The sequence below is a fragment of the Triturus cristatus genome, chromosome 9 (assembly GCF_964204655.1).
Source record: "Triturus cristatus chromosome 9, aTriCri1.1, whole genome shotgun sequence".
NCBI classification, from domain to species: domain Eukaryota; kingdom Metazoa; phylum Chordata; class Amphibia; order Caudata; family Salamandridae; genus Triturus; species Triturus cristatus.
The window spans coordinates 731,062,329-731,071,990 of record NC_140592.1 but is presented as its reverse complement, the minus strand read 5'-3'; positions in this window follow the sequence as shown (position 1 = coordinate 731,071,990).

The window sequence follows — 9,662 nt, the reverse complement described above, 5'->3', positions numbered from 1 at the left end:
TCTTTGGGCCACGTAGGGGCGACGTTTGTTGTCCTTTAGTCCCGCAGTAAACAGTGCTGGGAGTGGCAGCGCTATCGTTTATTCTTTGCCTCGATTTCACCTATTGGTGCATGGTATTACCCAACCTTAGCCGCAGTGAGGAGATGTGAAAGGAGCAGGGATGGAGACGCCCAGTCCCCCTCCCGGATCCACCCTTCCTCCCTTATTACTCTGCCCATCATTTCCTCGCCCTTTTTTCCTTCGTTCTACAACATCTCTCATCTTTTACTCTCAGTCCTTATTCCCTCTACTTAATTATCCCAGTCCTATCCGCTATCCTTCTCCCGCACTTCATCCTGTACTCACCTCCCGTCACCCCGCCCCCCTTTCCGTCGCCACCATTTCTTCTCCTTCACCCTCCTTCCTCATTCTTTTTCAGCTTTTCTTTCCGTATGGTTTCGGTGTCACCTTCATCATTCATGTTGTCAAGCTGCCCCCCCCCCCCAAGAATCCCCCTCTGTTTACCAACTTCGTTATACTCCTTATCCCTTTATTCTCAGGCCCCTCTTGGAAGTTCGCTCTTCGTTGTAAATTTGTATTTTTTCCTGTACATTGCTCACCCCTGTGTGCTGTGTTGGACTTTGTGTTTGTGTACCCTTCATTTTTAGTCTGTGTAATGTGATATTCTGTACCACTTTTCTCTTGTAACGTAACTAGCTCTATTGTACAGCGCTCTGACACCTTTGGGTAATGTCCGCACTTTATAAAAATGCACTAAATAAATAAATTAAAAAAAAAAATATCCCGATGTTTCACTCTCCCAAACCATTGCCCTCCCTCTCCCATCAACCGCACAACCCACTCTTTCATCCTTACCTGCTCATCCCTTCTTTTCCTTCATCCCCTGACTCCTCCCCACCCACTCTTCCAACTCAGTCTTCTTCCCTTCACACCATCCTACGCATCCTTTTTCTTCACCCTCCTCTTCATTTGTCGTCCCCTCTCACTTCAGAGCGGGTGAAATGAGGACTCAATGATATCTTACCCATTCCCACCCCATTTCCCTTGCACTTTTGTCCTTCTCGTCATAATCTGCTGGTTTCCCCTTTTATTCGCCTTTGTGCTCAGCTCTTTTGCTACCGTTGAACTGTGTTCGATTTACATTGACACAGCCCTATCAAAGCCAATCAAAATAGCGAACAGTCTTTCATCTCCTTTAGCGGTCGGTCAAGGTGTTGCAGGAATTTTGCTTATGCACCCAGGCCCTCAGTGAATTGCGGTGTACCAAAAACTCACCTCAGAACCCAGAACCCCTCATCCGGCCAGCATCAGTGTTCCATTCGTTATCCGAGGTTTAACTCGGCGGTCCCAATGTATAGACAACCCAGAACAAGCGACTTAGTATATTTCTCAGGAATGGTGGGAATCAGAAATCATTAAACACTAACTATACAGACCGTGTGGTCATGTATATTGGAAGGGTCAAGAGGTACAAGGAGAAGTACACCCTCCTGGTTATGAATCAAATACAATTTATAGTACTTCACTGATTCTTTATATCATGACGCTAGAGGTATTAGATGGAAAATTACAATGTGAAGCTTTTACTAGTGGAAAATCAAGTGGGAAAAACCTTTGTTTTTATTTATTTTCCCTCACACACCCTAGTGGTGTCATGCTTCATCATCGGGACACCGCGACCCCTACAAGTCGCGGTGGGCTCGACCAATATTCCAGGGAGCTCTTAGATCATATCATAGGCCAGGGGATAAAGATTAAAAGTTCACAGTTAAACCCCAGTTTCCCTTTATTCTTGGGTTTAACGGGAATATTAAAATTCAAAGACAGTAGGGTCCAATGGAATGTTATGGTCCTAAGACCCTTGGGCCAACATGTTTCGGTCCTCGTACGCCCACTGTTGTGGTGCTGGGACTTTCTTCAGGGCTACGTCGTCCCCTGGTGTATTTAGGAAATGGGGATTACCCTATCCTAATTGTAATAAAGGGCAGATAGCTGCTCCTTTTCAATCATTCTTTTATTAAAAAATGACGTTATTCCATCTGTAAATGAAAAAGGAAAAAGGGGGGGGGGGGAAAGAAAATGACACAAGGGCATATGTTAGTGTACCGAACTCATAGGGCACCAACTATAGCCATTATGTAGATAAACACCCCCAATTCGTCTCCAGCATGCTGTTATGTTTAGTGAATCTGTACCAAACGAAGTGGTTTAGACACCACGTGTAGTTGTTTTATGTGGCTGTCGTCCCAATTTTTGGTGTACTGACACCCAAACCGTTTACACCGTGCATTTGACACTCACTTATCTAAAAAGGCATATATCGTTTGTGAATGATAAAGTTAATTGAAAGACGTGTTTTTTCTATGATAAATTGAACACAAGAGTATCTTACCCCACGTTAGAGATGGTAAATGCCTGTGTGGATTCCCACCTGCATGGGCGTATCCCTGATATCGATAATCGCAGTAGCGTGTTGAGCCAGTCAAATATATAAACACACGTCATTTTTCGAGTTGTTTATAAGATTGTTGAGGTGGCAGGTATCCAGCACAAAACAAACAAAGGAGCACACAAAACACAGACGAAACCGCCGTTATTATTTCTATATTATATCTGTTACCATGCTAACTAGAAAGTCCGGTATTCTTGATATTAGTAACCGGTTCGTAAGGCATTACTCACGGTTATACCGGTCTCACCCCTCAGCAAACCTATTTGGCGTGGAGTCCATCGGCTTTGAGCGACAGAAATTCGCTCGCATCATCTCTTTAAAAGGGGAGAAGAAAGTCTCCCAGGACCGTTCATTTCCGGTTGTGTGCGACCTATCGCGAGATTGCAGCGTGATTTCCAAGGCTTTTTGAAAACATTTTTTTGTAAATACATAAAGTCTTCAAAAAAGGGGTACTATTATGGAGTGAAGAGGCCCTGTGGTGTGGCTAGATCGGCATCCGTCTGCTGCTTAGAAGAGCGGTGAGGGAATGTTAGTAGAGCCGTTTGCAATGCATTGTGGGATTTGTAGTTAAAATCTCCTAAAAGTGTCAGTGAATGGTAAAATCTTGAATCCAATGTCTTGGATTTGTGCATGAGCGTGACACATGAACACGGTAATATACACACATTGGCGTCTTAGTCTACTATGTAGCATCATGTGAAGCGCAGGAGTCAGATATAAGGCGCGTTGGAAAACGCGCTGTGTAATTACTGTATATGGGATAAGACTGGTGGTTAATGCGAGTACACAAACCGACTGTCCACTGTCATGAATAGGAGGACCATGCTATTCGTTGCCACCACCCTTCATGATTGAAAAAACCGGGGAAAATTTTGGAAAAAATTCCACAATATGTCTTTACTAGTACCTCTTTGTGGTAGGAGAATCATGTGTGTAAATCTATGTGAGGATAACCGACTGACGTCTTTTATGAGCCGTAGGAAAGCACTATTTGTTTATATGAACCCTTATGAGTACAAGAGGAACGGTCTATGTGATGTGTCTATTGTGGAACCCCAAAGTGGGATGAGGTTTTTTACAAAGATATTCGCCTTAATGAAACTGGGTATAGGCAGCCAGTGATGATTCAACTCTTTTTGTTTAGGTGATTCCAAGGAATGGAATCATTCAATCCATGAATGTGGGTTTTTAGACGGTACACCCACCGTTGTTCACGCTCCAGCAGTTTTTTGGTAAGGTCTCCCTCACCTCCAATTTTCTCAATGACAGTCCATTGTATGTCCATGTCTGTGTGTTGCATTTCTATAAAATGCGCTGTTAGTCTGGTGGCACTAATAGCTCTTCGGATAGTACTTCTATGTTCGCAAATGCGAACCTTCACCTTTCTTCCTGTCATCCCGATGTAAATGAGATGGCAGGGGCATTTGATCATGTAGATAACTTTCTCGCTGTTACAGTTCGCATGGGATCTTTGTTCCCATGTGTGATGCATGCCCAATTCAATCTCTTTTGTGTGTTTTGTAAACTGACATACCACACAGCTGCCGCAAGGATAGTGGCCTGTAACTGGTGGTTGTTGCCACAATGTGAGTTGTTTGGGAGTGTTTTTCTTCATATCTGAGTGTATCAGACTGTCTCTGAGACTTTTATTCCGCTTAAAGGAAAACATTGGTTTCTCAAATTGTAATTTGTTGGAAGTGAGAATCTGCCACTTTTTATTAATTATCTTTTTGATGGCGTTGGAAGATGCATTGTACGTGGTAACACAAATGATAGAATCCTTAGTATCTCTCTGGTTGGTCTCGAGAAGGGCAGATCTGGGAGTGTTGCGTGACCTTTTCTTCGCTTTTTCAATGATGTGTTTGGGATATGCTCTTTCTTGTAATTTCTTTTCCAATGTCTCTGCTTCGATTTTGTACTCGTTGATGTTTTCACAATTTCTGCGGATATGAAGGAACTGGCCTACAGGTAGGTTCTCACGGAGGGAGCGTGGATGTGCACTTTCAAAATGAAGAAGACTGTTCTTATCCGTGGGTTTCGTATATAAAGTGCTTGAAAGGCCCCCGTCTTTTGCACTGATTTTCACATCTAAGAAGGAGACTTCGTTGTGATGGTATGTCATTGTAAATTTTAGATGAGGGTTAAGTTGATTCACCCATCCATGAAAATCAACAAGTGTTGTGTGGTCTCCCTTCCATATCAACAGGACATCATCGATGTATCTCCACCATTTATAGATGTTGTCAGAATAGGGGTTGGTTGACCAGATATGTTGTTCTTCAATCTGGTCAACATACAGACACGCTATGCTTGGAGCAAAGGTGCTGCCCATCGAAGTGCCATGGACTTGGAGATAGAGCTGATCTTCAAACCGGAAGAAGTTTTCAGTCAGTGCTATTCGCATTAAAGTGATGATCCAGTCAATTGGGGCATCCCAGATCCATTGTTTTTTCCTGAGTCGCTTGTTGATCATCTCAATACACTCTTTCTGTGGAATGCTAGTGTATAGCGCTTCTACATCCAAGCATACCAACAGGTTGTTCAAAGGATCATACGTGACTTCCGATATTAGATTCAGTAGATGCTTAGTGTCTTGGACGTATGATCTGATGCCCTTAACAAGAGGGCGCAAGAAGCAGTCTGTGTACTGAGAGAGGGGTTCTAACTGGGATCCTACCCCAGAAACAATAGCTCTACCCGGTGGAGGAGTTTTGTTCTTGTGTATCTTTGGGATAGTATAAAACACTGGAACCCGTGAGGTATCAGGGTTTAAAAAATCGTGTTCCTTCTTGCTGATCCAGCCCTGGTTTAATGCTTCCGCAGTGATGGTACTGATTGTTTTCCATAAGCGTACCGTTGGATCTCTGTTGATCATTTTGTAGAACTTAGTATCAGTGAGGAGATTAAGACATGACATTCTGTATGCATTAATGTTCTGAATCACCGTGGCGCCGCCCTTATCCGCGGGTTTTATGATGATGTCATTGTTCATGCAACTTTTCAATGCATTTCTTTCTTTTTTACTCAGGTTATCATAAGTGACATGTTTGAATGGTAGTTCATCAATGTCTTTTGTACCACTTTCCTCAAAGGCCATCACCTCAGGTGGCATGAGCGACGTTGGGGGGAAAAAGGTAGATTTAGGACGTAATGTCGTGTGTAAGGTATCTATCTCTGGTGCCTCTTTTCCCATGAAAAATGTTTTGATTCATATTTTCCTGAAGAACTCGCTAAGTTCGCACCGTAATTGGAACTTGTCCAAATATGTGGTGGGAACAAAGCCAAGACCTTTGTTTAGGACTGATATTTCTTCTGGATTGAGCGTGTAATCTGACAGGTTCACCACGAGTCCTTGTTCGTTGCTCCTTGAGGGCCCCTTGTCATACTCCTTGTGTTCATTATAGGATTGTTGTCTTCCCATTGAACTTGTTTGTTTGTGTTTGCTCTTCTGCCGCGCCTCCCTCTCCTTCCGCCCTGTCCTAAAAAACGAGTTGGATTATAATTTGGTTGGAAAAAGGGTGCGGATTGATATGGAGGGGGCCCGTGGAAGGGAGGAGGGCCATGAAACTGGACTGGGCCAAATGGATTCGGCCAAGGGTACATTGGGGGTGGTTGAAACCCTTGGTTGAAGTTACCCCTTCTGGATCTTCTTTGTTTTCCTTTCCAACTTTGCGCAGAGCCGTCACTAGACCATTCATCAGGCTCAGATCCTGAATTGCTCGAGTCTCCTTGATTGGACGAGCCAGAATCTATGTTGTCTTGCCCCTTGTAATCCTCTCGTATATATGGGTATACTTTTTCGTGGGCAAATTTTTAAAGATCTTTCTGAAGTTTGTTTACCTTACTTTGCATTAGGAAGTCTTTATGTTCTGCAATCTCTTTATTGACCTCTTCTAATTTCTTTTTGTATAAGGTGATTTTTATTTCAGTCAGTAAGGCATCTTCACTTGTTTTGATTTTTACCAAAAGTGCCTCAGATAGACGTTTTGCGGTGTTTATTATTAGGATTAACCAATCGCGTGTACATCGCCATGCGATTAGGGACCATTCTTTTTTAAACAATGGGTCATCTAAGAAGATTCTGGGTGCATTTGTTACTAAGAGACCCCTAGGTGCAGCATTTCCCCGTAGATATTCTGTGAGAATTGCTCCATGTAGGAGGATCTTCATTTGGGCACGTTTCAGTTTTTTTAATTCGTCCCAATTTTGAGCTTGATTCAAGCTTTGGCTAATGTTACGGGGAAATGCTGCACCTAGGGTTGTTTAAAAAAGAATGGTCCCTAATCGCATGTAAGGTAAACAAACTTCAGAAAGATCTTAAAAAATTTGCCCACGAAAAAGTATACCCATATATACGAGAGGATTACAAGGGGCAAGACAACATAGATTCCGGCTCGTCCAATCAAGGAGACTCGAGCAATTCAGGATCTGAGCCTGATGAATGGTCTAGTGACGGCTCTGCGCAAAGTTGGAATGGAAAACAGAGAAGATCCAGAAGGGGTAACTTCAACCAAGGGTTTCAACCACCCCCAATGTACCCTTGGCCGAATCCATTTGGCCCAGTCCAGTTTCATGGCCCTCCTCCCTTCCACGGGCCCCCTCCATATCAATCCGCACCCTTTTTCCAACCAAATTATAATCCAACTCGTTTTTTAGAACAGGGCGGAAGGAGAGGGAGGCGCGGCAGAAGAGCAAACACAAACAAACAAGTTCAATGGGAAGACAACAATCCTATAATGAACACAAGGAGTATGACAAGAGGCCCTCAAGGAGCAAAGAACAAGGACTCGTGGTGAACCTGTCAGATTACACGCTCAATCCAGAAGAAATATCAGTCCTAAACAAAGGTCTCGGCTTTGTTCCCACCACATATTTGGACAAGTTCCAATTACGGTGCGAACTTAGCGAGTTCTTCAGGAAAATACGAATCAAAACATTTTTCATGGGAAAAGAGGCACCAGAGATAGATACCTTACACACGACATTACGTCCTAAATCTACCTTTTGCCCCCCAACGTCGCTCATGCCACCTGAGGTGATGGCCTTTGAGGAAAGTGTTACAAAAGAAATTGATGAACTACCATTCAAACATGTCACTTATGATAACCTGAGTAAAAAAGAAAGAAATGCATTGAAAAGTTTAAGCATGAACAATGACATCATCATAAAACCCGCGGATAAGGGCGGCGCCACGGTGATTCAGAACATTAATGCATACAGAATGTCATGTCTTAATCTCCTCACTGATACTAAGTTCTACAAAATGATCAACAAAGATCCAACGGTATGCTTACGGAAAACAATCAGTACCATCACTGCGGAAGCATTAAACCAGGGCTGGATCAGCAAGAAGGAACACGAGTTTTTTAAACCCTGATACCTCACGGGTTCCAGTGTTTTATGCTATCCCAAAGATACACAAGAACAAAACTCCTCCACCGGGTAGAGCTATTGTATCTGGGGTAGGATCCCAGTTAGAACCCCTCTCTCAGTACACAGACTGGTTCTTGCGCCCTCTTGTTAAGGGCATCAGATCATACGTCCAAGACACTAAGCATCTACTGAATCTAGCTAGGCTATCGGACCGGCTGCAAGTCACAAGGGTTTTCTGTTGCAAGCGCCAAGACACCTCCGGGAAGGAAGTCCAGTCCAGGTTTTCGACCACGTTCACCAGCAGCGGAGCAGTGCAGTGCAGTGCAGGAAGCAGGAAGAGACGCGCACCGCACCCGAAAATCGCGGCCGAAATTGTGGCCGAAAATCACCGTTGAGTGCGTGTGGGCATCGTGTGTGGCGTCGCTGTGGAGCAGAGAGCGATAGAGGGTGAGAGTCTGCTGAGTGCCGCTGAGCCGCTGCCGCCGCCACAAACCGCAAGCAGATTCCTCGCGGAGTTTTCACCGTTTGGACTGTCTCTTCCCCCTGAGGACGTAGACTGGCGGTGGTCACAGCCATAGGCCGCTGGATTCGTAGCGACGCGTCTACACAGACGGGAGCGTACAGCAAGCACAGTAAGTGTGCAGAGCACAGAGTACGAAGTACGGAGAGCGGGACAGGCGCGGCGGTAGCTGTAGACGCTCCCGCCCTCTCGCCTCCATAGTATTGCAGATTACTGTGCTCCTGCTATCAGGGAAAAACCAACAGGAAAAGCGGAAAGAGGCACGAGGCAGGAAGAATCGGCGTGCCTGGAGCTGGAGCTAGAGCCGAGAGTCCGCCCCCACCTGCCTCCATCTATCTCTACGCCAGCTTCAGCCTCAACCACAGCCTCAGCCTCAGCCTCAGCCTTGCCCCTTGCCCCTGCCTCTGCCCTAACCTCTTCCTTGCTCCCGTTGCTCCCCTTCTCTGGACTCGGACGCAGGGTTGAGCACGCCATTGCACCCGACAGGTGACAGGTGAGGAGGTGTTGGAGGTGTTGGAGTGTTTGCACGGGCTCTAGGGGACTTACTGGAATTGTTTTCCCGAGAAGCTTAAATCAATTGCAAAAAACTTAAAACTGTATTTGAGGAATCTGACGAATTACTGGTCCTTGTACTTGGAATTAATCCCAAGGGTGGGATACAAGGTAACAAGGAGCAACTAACTAACCAAGTATTACAAGCCCTTAACAGGTTCCTCAACAGGCTCCTGTGCATAGATTAAAAATCGCAGTTTATACATTAACATCATTATTAATTGCAACTATGCGATCAGGGAGAGTAAGGAAAACAACAGTAAAGGCAAAGTCAAAAGCCCAACTTAAAGCAGAGAAAAGGAAAGCGGTGAGCGAAAATAACGGCCCTTCTCAGGAGCCGAATCTTAATGAATCCTACGCGGACTTTTTAAAGATTAAACGCGAAAAACTTGACATAACGGAGACAAAAGGGAGTGATAACAATAAAGATAAGGATACTACCATAACAAACTCAAAATTAGAAAAAAGGAAGTCCCAACTCACCGTTCCATCTATAGCTCCTACATGGGAAATAAATAAACCTTCACCAATTAATCCAATTGTCACAATTGTCACACCAAAAAATACAACTAACGGAAACAAAGGGAAATAACCCTTGTATTTACCAACCCAAGATATACACAAAATTCTCTTTTTTGAAAGATCCAACAACAGCAATTTTTTCAAAAACGAGTCTGTTAGAAGGCTTGCAAACCCCTCTTTTGCCTCTGGAACCAAATTGTTTTAATTGGACATCTCAAAGTAACCCAGAAATACACCAACAAT